Source organism: Myxine glutinosa, chromosome 12, assembly GCF_964187855.1.
Source record: "Myxine glutinosa chromosome 12, kmMyxGlut1.1, whole genome shotgun sequence".
NCBI classification, from domain to species: Eukaryota; Metazoa; Chordata; class Myxini; order Myxiniformes; family Myxinidae; genus Myxine; species Myxine glutinosa.
This window is the reverse complement of record NC_136272.1, coordinates 96,700,699-96,714,676: the sequence shown is the minus strand read 5'-3', so window position 1 is coordinate 96,714,676 and position 13,978 is coordinate 96,700,699. Positions and strand designations below refer to the sequence as shown.

The window sequence follows — 13,978 nt, the reverse complement described above, 5'->3', positions numbered from 1 at the left end:
AACATAATGCCTCCAGCCACCTTCGGGAGCGGAGGCATAAAAAGGGAGGAAAAGACCAACTTGAAACCAGCCACAGCTAACATATAACGTATCTCATAGTTCACAATCAGAGACATTAAACGTTTACCGATGAGGGTTCATGTAGAAAGACGTGTGTTCAAGTGAAGTACCTTTAGGATTGCGTTGAGGTTTGCAACTGGAGAAATTGAAATATTTTTGGAAATTAAGAAATTTAAATGGTTCCGCAGTTCGTTTGCTTTTTCTGCTGTTATCAATGGACCCTTGTAATGATAGGATTGTTATATATATATATATATATATATATATATATATATATATATATATATATATATATATATATATATATATATACTGTATATATATATATATATATATATATATATATATTCCACTGAACTTGGGGACGACTAAGAAGAAGACCGTTGTTGGTCGAAAGCTTGTCGAGAATTAACGATGGACCGTCCTGAAGCTACGTCCGCGTCTGATTTCATCTCCCGATTATTTATTTAATGCAAATGAGACGCCCTGCTCGGACTGTGGAGTTTCTACTATTTCTCACAGATATATATATATATATATATATATATATATATATATATATATATATATATATATATATATATATACTATATATATATATACTATATATATATACTATATATATATATACTATATATATATATACTATATATATATATATACTATATATATATATCCTGTATATATATAATTATACTATATACTATATATATATATATATATATATATATATATATATATATATATATATATATATATATATATATATATATATATATATATATATGTATATATGTATGTATATATGTATATATGTATGTATATATGTATGTATATATGTATGTATATATATATGTATATATATATGTATGTATATATGTATATATATATGTATATATATATATATGTATGTATATATATATATATATGTATGTATATATATATATATATATATATATATATATATATATATATATATATGTATATATATATATATATATATATATATATACATATATATATATATACATAATATATATATACATAATATATATATTTGCTGTTTAGGAGCTGATTTGTTGATTTGTAATACTCAGTTCCAGAAAGAGGATAATAAGCTTGTTACATACACGTCAGGTGGGTCGACGACAACCATTGACTACCTGATGGTGCGTAGGCGAGATAGGGGGTACCTCCGGGACACAAAGGTGATCCCGGGGGAGGAGGCTGTTTCACAGCACCACTTTGTTGTCTGCGACATCAGGGTGAAAGGTGCGAGGACAGCTCGGCGGGTGAAGTACGAACAGAGAATGAAGGTGTGGAGGTTGAAAGAGGTGACAGTAAGGGAGGCATTAAAAGAGAGGCTGAGTAGGGTAGAGGATGATGTGGTTGAGCTTGAAAGTGGTTGGATGTCAATGAAAGATAGTCTGTTGGGAGCCGATGGTGAGGTATGTGGATGGATAAAAGGACCACCGAGGCACTCGGAAGCATGGTGGTGGGATGATGAAGTTGGAAAGAGGATTGACGAGAAGAGGAAGAAGTTCAAGGAGTGGCAGAAGGCGAAGGGTACAGTAGCAGAAAAAGCAGAGCATGAAAGTTATAAGGCAGCCAAGAAGGCTGCAAAGAAAGAGGTAGCAAAGGCGCAGGAGGCATGAAGGAAAATGTTCGGAGAACGCTTGGATTCAGAAGAGGGTCAGAGAGTGGTATTCAGGATTGCAAAGCAGATCGCGAAAGAGAGGTGTGATTTGATGGGGGTGAGTTGCTTGAAGGATGAAGTGGGACAAATCGTTGTGGACCGACATGGAATTAAAGGAAGATGGAAGGGATATATGGAAATGCTGTTGAATGGAGAGAATGAATGGGATGGCAACATAGAGAGTAATCCAGTTTTAGGACCGGCAGAGAAGATAACTGAGAAGGAAGTTGAGGAAGCGATAAAAGCGATGAAGAGTAGAAAAGCAGGAGGGCCGACGGGAGTTGTGGGAGATATGTTGAAGGCAGCAGGAAGTTGGGGTTTGAAGAGAATGACAGAGATCTGTAATCTGGTGGTGAAAGAAGGCCGCATTCCAGTGGATGGCAACTGAGTACCCTCGTCCCTCTATACAATGGGAAAGGTGACCCTCTGGACTGTGGCTCGTATCGAGCGATAAAGTTATTGGAGCATGGAATGAAGGTATTGGAAAGGGTGTTGGAGAGGAGGATAAGGAAGAAAGTGAAGATCGATGAAATGCAGTTTGGATTTATGCCAGGAAGAGGAACGACAGACGTGCTTTTTATTGTAAGGCAGTTGCAGGAGAAGTACATGGAGAAGAGGAAGAAGTTGTTTCTTGGGTTTGTTGATCTGGAGAAAGCATTCGATAGGGTTCCACCCGAAGTATTGACATGGGCATTGAGGAAGTTAGGAGTGGAGGAATGGTTGATCAGAGTAGTGATGGCAATGTACAAAAGAGTGCGCACAGCTGTAAGGACGAATGACGGGAACAGTGGTGTGTTTGAGGTGAAGGTGGGAGTGCAACAGGGGTCGGTTCTAAGTCAACTACTATTTGTAGCTGTGATGGAGGTTCTGGCTCAGAATGTAAAGGAGGGTTTACTGTGGGAGTTGTTGTATGCAGATGATCTGGTGTTGATTGCAGAAAGTATGGATGGACTGATGGAAAAGATGTACAAGTGGAAGGAATGTATGGAGGCAAAAGGTCTGAAGGTGAATATCGGAAAGACGAAGGTGATGGCAAGTGGTAAAGCATGTGGTGCGGTGGAAAGAACTGGGAAGTGGCCGTGTGCTGTGTGCAGGAAGGGTGTCGGAGTGAACTCCATTGAACGTACAATGTGCGCTGAGTGGATTCATCAAAAATGTAATGGTCTGAGAGGGTCATTAACCAGTGTGGCAGCTACATTCAAATGTAAGGTGTGCACAGAGGGAGCTGCAGATGGAGGAAATGTTGTTGAAATATATATATATATATATATATATTATATATATATATATATATATATATATATATATATATATATATATATATATATATATATATATATATATATATACACATATACAGTCACGTGAAAAAGTAAGTACACTCCATGTAAAGTTTTGACTTTTTCAACATACAGCTATTTGATCTTCATTTCAACAATATTGATAGATAAAGGTGATATAATATAACAAATATCATGAAGCATTTACATTTTGTAGTCGATTGTATAATTTAAATAAACATAAATGCAAATTTCGCATGTGGGAAAAGTTAGTACACCCCTACATTTATCACTTCTTCAAATACCTAAAATTAGAATCAGGTGCACCAGCTCTGGTGCAAATGATTAGAACATCGTTAGAGAGGATCGTGGAGGAACCTGTCTTATTTAAACAGCAGACATTTCGTTTGGTTTGCTCTTTGTTGTTGAAGTGTGCGGCGTCACCATGCCGAGATCAAAAGAGCTCTCTGAGGCCTTCAGAAAGAAGGTTATAGATGCCTACGAGTCTGGAAGGGATTTAAAAAGATCTCCAAACAATTTGAAATCAATCATTCAACTGTCCGGAAGATCATCTACAAGTGGAGAAGATTCCAAACAACTGCCAACTTGTTCAGGCCAGGCCACCCCAGCAAGTTCAGCCCGAGAGCAGACCGCAAGATGCTGAAAGAAGTCTCTAAGAACCCCAGAATGTCATCACGGGACCTACAGGTAGCTCTTGCCACTGTTGATATCAAAGTGCACGAGTCTACCATTAGAAAGAGGCTGCACAAATTTGATCTACATGGGAGGTGTGCCAGGAGGAAACCTTTGCTCTCCAGAAAGAATATCAGGGCAAGACCAAAGTTTGCCAATGAACACCTCGGCAAAGACCAGCACTTCTGGAACAATATGCTCTGGACAGATGAGTCCAAGGTAGAGCTATTTGGCCACAGTACCAGAAGACATGTTTGGTGAAAAACCAAAGACAGCATTTCACCACAAGAACCTGATACCATCTGTAAAGCATGGTGGTGGAAATATTATGGTTTGGGGCAGCTTTGCTTCATCAGGGCCTGGGCAGCTCACCATCATAGAATCCACTATGAATTCTTCATTGTACCAGAGGGTGCTTGAGGATAATATGAGGCCATCTGTCGGAAAGTTGAAGCTCAACCGAAGGTGGACCTTGCAACATGACAATGACCCTAAACATACCAGTAAATCCACCAAGGAATGGCTGAAAAGAAAGAAATGGAGGGTTCTGGAATGACCAAGTCAATGCCCGGATCTAAATCCCATCGAGATGTTGTGGGGGGATTTGAAACGAGCTGTGCATGCAAGAAACCCCTCAAACATCACACAGCTGAAAGAATTCTGCATGGAGGAGTGGGCAAAAATTTCTCCCTGTCGATGTCAGAGACTGGTAGACAGTTATAAGAAATGCCTACTTGAGGTTGTTTCTGCCAAAGGGGGCAATACCACCCATTAGAGCCAAGGGTGGACTTACTTTTTCCACATGCGAAATTTGCATTTATGTTTATTTAAATTACACAATGGACTACAAAATGTAAATGTTTCATGATATTTGTTATATTATATCACCTTTATCTGTCAATATTGTTGAAATGAAGATCAAATAGCTGTATGTTGAAATATGTTGAAAAAGTCAAAACTTTACATGGGGTGTACTTACTTTTTCACGTGACTGTATATTATTTATTTATTTATAATGATATACATTTCTCCTTTAACGGCCACTATTATCCCACCTTGTGGTGTCGGCAGGGGGAAGCTTGGCCCGAATCTTCACAAACAGGCTGGCCAGGCCTGACATTTGACAAGTTAGGGCAGGAATTTGGAATTTGGCCATGGTGCCGGCGACAGCTCGCCTACTCTTTGTGAAGGACACCATGGGATCTTTAATGCCCACCAACAATTATCTGCTGATTGACTCCGAGTTTAACGTCCATCTGAAGGACGGCACACACATTGATGAATCACCCTGCCTGTGAAACCCCAGAATGACAGTTCATAGCTGGGTTGGGATTCAAACCCAGGCGAGACTGCTCTGATGTGAGTGTGCTCACCTCTCGGCCATCCTGTCAGCCTGGAGCTAGGGTACATGTGTATTAGCCAGTCAAAGCTTTGGTTGACCGTGTACTTTGGTCATGGGGACGAAGTACACTTTCTTAGCTTTGCTACAATGTTTACTTTTTTTTGTTTTAACCTTTATTCTATTAAAAAGCCATCACTCAAGATAGATAACAGCCTGGGATCCAGAAATGCAACCTTGGATTGGTTTTCTTCCCAGGGAAGGGCTGTGGGAGGGGTAGCTGCGTTGCCACAAAGGTTTCTGAAGCCCGTCGGCCCACTGGATCTGCGGTTAGCTGTGTGGTTTGTCAATGGGCGGTTCTGTGTCTTTCACAGACTTTCAACGAAGCAGGAAGTTGCATTTTAACTTTTATATACTTTACTAACAGTGATTTGAAGTTCATGGAGGAGCTTGTACATAAATCGAGATCATGAGAAAGACATTGGTAGACATCAATGTACTTGCATTCGTAGACATAATGGAGAAACAAACATGGTAGTTGGGATTTGAACCTGTGCCCCTCGTCATTAGCCTGGGGGATCAGATGTGTACACGAACAGACCAACCGGATTATTCAGAATTTTTGTCATTTTTCGATTTATCAATATCGATGACGATTTGTTGTCAATTTTTGACTTTCAACAAAGTGGCAGAATTATGCTTGTCCTCTGCAGTAGGACGTGTTGTTTTATCATGCAGTACGGTATTCCAAAGTCTCAATAATTACCCTCGTCAGAGGAGAGGATATTGCAATTGTCTGGTTTGTTTGTTTGTCCGCACAGAACGTATGTATATTAATTATGTACTATTGGAACGTGACTGTCTATTTATCGTGTACCATTGGAACGTGAGTAGTGAGTATGTCTATTAAATACATGCAATTGGAAAGTGAGTACGTCTATTAAATACATACAATTGGAACGTGAGTACGTCTATTAAATACATACAATTGGAACGTGAGTACGTCTATTAAATACATACAATTGGAACGTGAGTACGTCTATTAAATACATACAATTGGAACGTGAGTACGTCTATTAAATACATACAATTGGAACGTGAGTACGTCTATTAAATACATACAATTGGAACGTTAGTACGTCTATTAAATACATACAGTTGGAACGTGAGTACATCTATTAAATACATACAATTGGAATGTGTGTGTACGTCTATTAAATACATACAATTGGAATGTGTGTACGTCTATTAAATACATACAATTGGAATGTGTGTACTTCTATTAAATACATCCAATTGGAACACGAGTCTGTCTATTAAATACATCCAATTGGAACGTGAGTACGTCTATTAAATACATACAATTGGAACGTGAGTACGTCTATTAAATACATACAATTGGAACGTGAGTACGTCTATTTAATACATACAATTGGAACGTGAGTACGTCTATTTAATACATACAATTGGAACGTGAGTACGTCTATTAAATACATACAATTGGAACGTGAGTACGTCTATTAAATACATACAATTGGAATGTGTGAACGTCTATTAAATACATACAATTGGAATGTGTGTACTTCTATTAAATACATCCAATTGGAACACGAGTCCGACTATGAAATACATCCAATTGGAACGTGAGTATGTCTATTAAATACATACAATTGGAACGTGAGCACGTCTATGAAATACATCCAATTGGAACGTGAGTACGTCTATTAAATACATACAATTGGAACGTGAGTACGTCTATTAAATACATACAATTGGAACGTGAGAACGTCTATTAAATACATACAATTGGAACGTGAGTACGTCTATTAAATATATACAATTGGAACGTGAGTACGTCTATTAAATACATACAATTGGAATGTGAGTACGTCTATTAAATACATAATTATGTATAATTGTACATTCATTGTGTCCATTTATTTGTTACGTCGGATGATCTAGTGGTACGCACTCCCCTCCAAGCTGTCTAGCCTGGGTTTGAATCCCGACCCGGCTATAAACTGTCACCCCGGTGTTTCACAGGCAGTGTGATTAATCTTTGTGTGTGCCTTCCCTTGGATGGCCGTTAAACTGGGAGTCCCGTCTGCTGACATTCGCTGCTGGATGTTAAAGATCCCATGATGTCCTTCACAAAGATCAGGTGAGTTATTGACAGCACTCTGAATAAATTCCAAATTTCTGCCCTGACCAGCAGAGGGCACTGAATCAGTGGCAGAGCTGTGCCCTCAGCCAAGGATGCTACCGCAAGGCCTTGTGCTGCATAGGCACAAATTAAAAACGTAACACACTAGCATGCAAACACCATACAAATCAAGTTCTGGTGAGGGTCTGCAATCTCTGATTGCTCTTTCTAGTTATTTTAGAAACTATCAAATTTAACTATTGGATGTGGAGGTGGAGGTGGAGGTGCAGATGAGGGATCAGCAATCCCAGTCCTGGAGCTTGTCAAATGTGATTTAATTTATATAAATAAATATTTGTGCTTCATATCAAGATATATGTGGGGTGTTCAATAAATTCTCGGAACAAGATTCAATAGTCCAATAATATCTTTCATTTAAACCATGAATTGCTCTTTATTTCCAGCCTTGGGAAGAGTTGCAAAATATTTGTACTTTTCCAATATTTATCAAAAAGAGCGGCAGATTGATTTTATTTTATTATAATTTATTGCATTATCAAATTATACACGATTGTGGATGAATTGCTAAATAACATCAGGCGGTTTGTTTTGATGGGATGTGGAGTGGGGGGGTTGGGGGGGGGGGAGGGGGGCATGATGTGGGTCAGATCAGCACGCTCATCTGTGAAGCCGCCTCATCTGGGATGGTTCATTCCCGATGGAACATGATCCCGACTACGAGCAATCAGCCGAGCGCTTCCCAGGCAGGGTGTTGCATCATGCGGTGCACCGTCCTTGCGCGGACGTGTTGAGTCGAGCTGTCTTGTCTGCCATTACTCATCTCTCGGATAGTAATATCCCACGATGCACTTTGAGAAGGGTAGGCCATTGCGTGGTGGGGCCTCGACCTAATGCTAAGTTGCTGCCCTAATCTATGGCAGAACTACAACAACGTTTGCAGTATGGAGGTACCTCACTAGTTAATGGTGTCTAACTTCACCTCACTAATGATGCAACCAACAGACCATATTTTTGATTGATTTATCGTTCCAGTTTGCATGCTTTGGATAAATGCTCAGTGACTGTATGATCTGGGACCGAAGGCTGATTTGTTGTAAATCTGGTGGATTATTGACACAAACTGAGCATTGTGCTCATGTTCTGGTTTTTTTTGTTTTTTAAAATGTTATTCGAGCAAAAATTATCTGCTGCAATTTCATTCAAATTGCACTGGGCCTTGTATGAAGAAACCACACACCTCTTGATGTCATGCGACTTGGTGGCTTATTGGTTTTTATTGGGTGATGTGTTCCGGTTTTAAGCTGATGCATTGTAGAGTATAGTGCTTGACCACAAAAATGGCTTGGACATTACATGAGGGTCAAATTGATGTGTAGCATGGAATAAGAACCTGCATTCCCAAACTGATTTTCCTTTTTTCTCCATTTTGAATACACTGCCGCGGATCCTCCTTGCCCTCCCTACCCTCTTTTCTCTCTCCTGCCATCCCTGACCCTCCTTTCTCTATCCTGCCCTCCCAACCCTTTTTTCTCTATCCTGCCCTCCCCTACCCTCTTCTCTATCCTGCCCTCCCCAACCCTCTTTTCTCCCTCCTGCCCTCTCCAACACTCCTTTCTATATCCTGCCATCCCTGACCCTCCCTTCTTTCCCCTGTCCTCCTGACCATATTTTCTCTATCCTGCCCTCCCGACCCTCTTTTCTCTATCCTGCCATCCCTGAACCTTCTTTCTCTATCCTGTCCTCCCTCTACCCTCTTTTCTCTACCCTGCCCTCCCTACCCTCTTTTCTCTATATTGCGCTCCCTGGCCCAATTTTCTCTCTCCTGTCCTCTCCAACACTCCCTTCTCTATCCTGCCATCCCTGACCCTCCTTTCTCTTTCCTGTCCTCCCTACGCTCTTTTCTCTATCCTGCCCTCCCGACCCTCTTTTCTCTATCCTGCCCCCCCGACCCTCTTTTGTCTACATGCCTTCCCTACCCTCTTTTCTCTATCCTGCACTCCCTGACCCTCTCCGACACTCCCTTCTCTATCCTGCCATCCCTTACCCTCCTTCCTCTCTCCTGCCCTCCCGACCCTCTTTTCTCTCTCCTGCCCTCTCCGACACTCCCTTCTATATCCTGCCATCCCTGATCCTCCCTTCTCTCTCCTGTCCTCTCCGACCCTCCTTTCTCTATCCTGCCCTCCCAAATCCTTTCTCTCTCCTTCCCTCCACGACCCTCCTTTCTCTCTCCTTCCCTCCCTGACTATTTTCTCTATCCTGCCACCTCCAACGCTCCTTTAACTCACCTGCCCTCCCAACCTTCTCATCCTTTTCTGAATTAAATTTTCTTTAAAAAAAAAAAAGAAGAAAAGGGATAAAGAAATGGATGGTGGTAATACCACACAGGCCATTTTAAAGCAGAAAGGTGGCCTCAAGGTTGTATTCTGTGCAGGTATTGCTGAGAGCTCACATTGGTTCACTGTGTGCACTCTACATGTGCCGTGAGTGGTGCTAATACTGTACTGATATACAGAACCTCAGTGTCTCCAAACAGCACCCACTCCTTTTACATCACAACTTGTACAGTCCTCGCAAACTTGGTGTAAAACGATTTCTTCCTGAATTTGATCAAACTCCCCTTCCGTCCCATCTGAGGTCTTGTATGGACATTCTTTGTGGAATCAAAAATATCGCTGAACAATTTTGGTGGTTTTATTAACCTCGCCAGAGAGGGTATTGCATTCGAGTCCGTTTGTCCTTCTGTCTGTTTGATTGTTTGTCCGCACAGAATAAATATGATTTTCTCTGCAACGGTTGATCCGATTGACATGGAATTTTCACCATAGGTGCAACTCCACCTGTAGAATTTTCAAATGGTAATTATGACGTCATAGGTCCCGTGGCACGGGCGCCATCTTGGAAAAACCGAAAAACTTTGCACCTCTATATCTCCGAAAGCGCTGCATAGAAAAAATTGAGACATGGCTCATTGTAAAGAACTCTCCATGGGGAACAACATATGTTAATGATGATGTCATAGGTGCCTCCATTATGACGTCATTCGACAAATACAATTTCTGCCCTAACCTTAGTCGAACATCAGGCCTGGCCAGGCGGTTTGTGGGAATGGCCGTTAAAGAAGAGAAGAGATCCCAGCATTTGGAGTCGAGTGCTCAGATAGGAACACCAAACAAACCATCCCTGTGTTTGCCTGCATTTACCTGTTCGGTTAGAATGCACCTGCTTGGCTAAACCAACACATTGCCATAATGTTGGACAGTGAGATGTCAAGAAGGTGCTTGCATCATGCTGCTCCATGTGTGATCGATCCACACAAGTGCACTAAAAGGGGCGTTTATGACCATACTTTCATGAATATGGTGGCTCTTAGGATTTCAACTTGTCTTTATTTTGCTTGTAGTGATTTCTTTCCCTCTTTTATACTGGCGGACGTCAAAGTCTAGGTTAAATATTACCGTCGTGGTGGCACGGTTGACAAACAGCAGTAAAGATTGGGAGCAGGAAGAGCAAAACACTCCCCTTGGGTTCTTCCACCGCCTACCCCCTTCCACCCCCACCCCCCGGACCCTTTTCCGTTAGCAACACTGACGCAGACGGGAAAGAAAAGGGCGGAATTTTCAGCCGTCGCTGGAAATAGCCTTCAGGCCAGGCCGAGGATCTTCGCCTCCTCATTGCAAGGAAGCCAACGTGGGGAGCTCGATCACCACTGCTGGCCGGCACGGTTTCTTGGCAAGTGGTTCTGCCCGTGGCTCCTGGCCCTGCGCTGGACTTCCTTACAAAAGCAGTGAGTTCAACTTGACATCACTGAAGGCCTTGGCTATCTAAATAGAGTGGAGCAGCAAGTGATTGATAATACTCATCGACAAAAGTGTTGGCACAACTGCGTCGATGTCCATAATCTGGGAGGGTATGGGTCAGGTTGGGGTTGGGAGGGTTTGCACTGATAGAAACTTGGACCCACGCGTCAGAGTGACATCGTGTTCTTCTCCGGCAAAGTTAAACGGCATTGCTACTTGGTAGTGGGAGCGGCCGTTGTTTTGATGCCAGTGGACCTTAAAATGATCTGTGGAGGGTCGTGTCACTCACACAACACATTGTTGACTCTGTCGTTGCACTTGCACTCACCCACTCCTTCCATGCCCTCAAATATGTTCTTGTCCCCCACACATCCCTTTCACTACCAAATGCCTCCTCCCTTCATGCCTTCCCCCACCCTCGACTGTATCTCTGTATGACTGATGCCAATCTCGTCCAATAAAGCTCGTCCTGGCCCTGCTGGCGATGGAAGCCTAGACGCTGGATACCAAGGTGTTTGCATCATGTCACTCCATGTGGAAGCCGAGACGATGGACCGTTTATTTTGATACACATTTTTGCATCATGCCATATGAGCGCATTGCCAGTGGTTGTGGAAAGCAGGAACGCAAACATCACATAATGCATTTACTGACCTTGATAGGACAAGCCCACAACCAATTCGTGATCCCAATAAGGTTGCTATTAAATTAAATTTAAATGGATGTCTTGTAAGAGAGGATTTTCAACTGTACTTCCAAAATTGGTGATTGTTTGGAAAAATCTATATAGGAATATGTTAATGCGGCCATGGAGTATGCGCAGTGGAGACCGAGAGTGCCTGAAACTTTGGAATACGAAGAGGTGGTGACAAATGGGCGGGGCCTGAGAGGCGATGCTGAGGGAGGGGACACAGTCTGGATGTGACTGTGATCTCCAGGCTGGGAAAAGCAGTTTCTGGTGGAAGGCGAGCGTGGACTCATCTCGTGTTTGTTTTTGATTTTTATGGTGCCAAGTTCGCCTTAGGCGCTTAGTTCCACGACTTTGCAGCCCGGATTTATCTGCCCGTACACCCAGGAAGTGTTCAAGGAAGCAGGACGACATACATACTGAGAGCCTGGGAAGCTGCTTTGACATGACAGCAGTGATGGCAAGCAACCGGTGAGAGCCTGTGCTTTGTGTAATTGCTATCACTCCCATTACATATTGAGTTCTGCCTTGGCAATTCAAATAGGACTGGCCAATATTCTTTTTTTTTTAAATGTTTCTCGGATTTACAATGTGAGCACCATGGTGTCGTGTCAGTTTCCCTTATCGGAGCACCACAGTGTTTTATGAACTGCCCAATGAAAGCACCATGGTGCCTCATGCCTCATGCAAGGGCAAATTGTCTCAGGCTTGTGCCATGGTATCTCATATCCACCCAATCTCGTCTTGTGCAAATACCATGGGAATTCATTGAAGCATTATCTAAGCGATATGAAGTGTTAAGGTACTGTACTGGGTTCATATTAAGATTGTTCTTGAGGCTCTGGATACATGACTGGTGGTTATTTGATATTTAATTATTTCCTGAGCATATCTCACCCCGCGGACTCGCAGAGGTCCTACCCACATAGGTCCTGCCTCACGACCCCACCAAGTTTCCTTCTCGTGGCCTCGTGTAGATCCCGCCTCGTGACCTTTCCCAATTCCCACCTCAATACCATGCCGAGTTCCTGCCTCACGTCCCCGTAACATTTTCTCCTCACGGCCTCGCCGAGTTCCCGCCCCGCAGCCTCGCCGAGTTCCCACCCCGCATCCTCGCCGAGTTCTTGCCCCACAGCCTCGCCAAGTTCCCGCCCCACAGCCTCACCGAGTTCTTGCCCCGCATCCTCACCGAGTTCTTGTCCCAGCAGCCTCGCGGCGGTCCCGTCCAGCATCCTCACCGAGTTCCCACCCCACATCCTCGCCGAGTTCTTGTCCCACAGCCTCGCCGAGTTCTTGCCCCACAGCCTCGCCGAGTTCCCGCCCCGCATCCTCACCGAGTTCCCGCCCCGCACCCTCGCCGAGTTCCCACCCCACATCCTCACCGAGTTCCCGCCCCATAGCCTCGCCGAGTTCCTGCCCCGCAGCCTCGCTGAGTTCTTGCCCCACAGCCTCGCCGAGTTCCCTCCCCGCATCCTCACCGATTTCCCACCCCATAGCCTCGCTGAGTTTGCGCCCCGCAGCCTCGCCGAGTTCCCACCCCGCATCCTCGCCGAGTTCTTGCCCCACAGCCTCGCCAAGTTCCCGCCCCACAGCCTCACCGAGTTCTTGCCCCGCATCCTCACCGAGTTATTGTCCCAGCAGCCTCGCGGCGGTCCCGTCCAGCATCCTCACCGAGTTCCCACACCACAACCTCGCCGAGTTCTTGTCCCACAGCCTCGCCGAGTTCTTGCCCCACAGCCTCGCCGAGTTCCCGCCCCGCATCCTCACCGAGTTCCCGCCCCGCACCCTCGCCGAGTTCCCACCCCACATCCTCACCGAGTGCCCGCCCCATAGCCTCGCCGAGTTCCTGCCCCGCAGCCTCGCTGAGTTCTTGCCCCACAGCCTCGCCGAGTTCCCTCCCCGCATCCTCACCGATTTCCCACCCCATAGCCTCGCTGAGTTCTCGCCCCGCAGCCTCGCCGAGTTCCCGCCCCGCATCCTCACCGATTTCCTGCCCCATAGCCTTGCCGAGTTCCCACCCCACAGCCTCGCCGAGTTCCTGCCCCGCAGCCTCGCCGAGTTCCCGCCCCGCAGTCTCGCCGAGTTCCCGCCCCGCAGCCTCGCCGAGTTCCCGCCCCGCAGCCTCGCCGAGTTCCCGCCCCGCAGCCTCGCCGAGTTCCCGCCCCGCAGCCTCGCCGAGTTCCCGCCCCGCAGCGTCGCCGAGTTCCCGCCCCGCAGCCTCGCCGAGTTCCCGGCCCGCAGCCTCGCCGAGTTCCCGCCCC

At 44.5% G+C, this 13,978-nt stretch overlaps 1 protein-coding gene across 5 annotated transcripts in view; it reads left to right on the top strand.

The window, feature by feature from the left end:
• The window catches only part of LOC137437651 (GRB2-associated-binding protein 1), a 161,972-nt gene that overhangs the window by 99,813 nt on the left and 48,181 nt on the right, over positions 1-13,978 (top strand). The window contains exon 1 of one of the 5 annotated variants that reach the window (XM_078766112.1): positions 10,795-11,016. The exons of 2 other annotated variants lie outside the window; for them this stretch is intronic. The gene's annotated coding sequence lies outside the window, so the exon portion shown is untranslated. Of the gene's footprint in view, positions 1-10,794; positions 11,017-11,924; positions 12,189-13,978 lie in introns of those variants that run through there. 2 more of the 5 variants (XM_068132133.2, XM_078766113.1) reach the window with 2 other exon arrangements.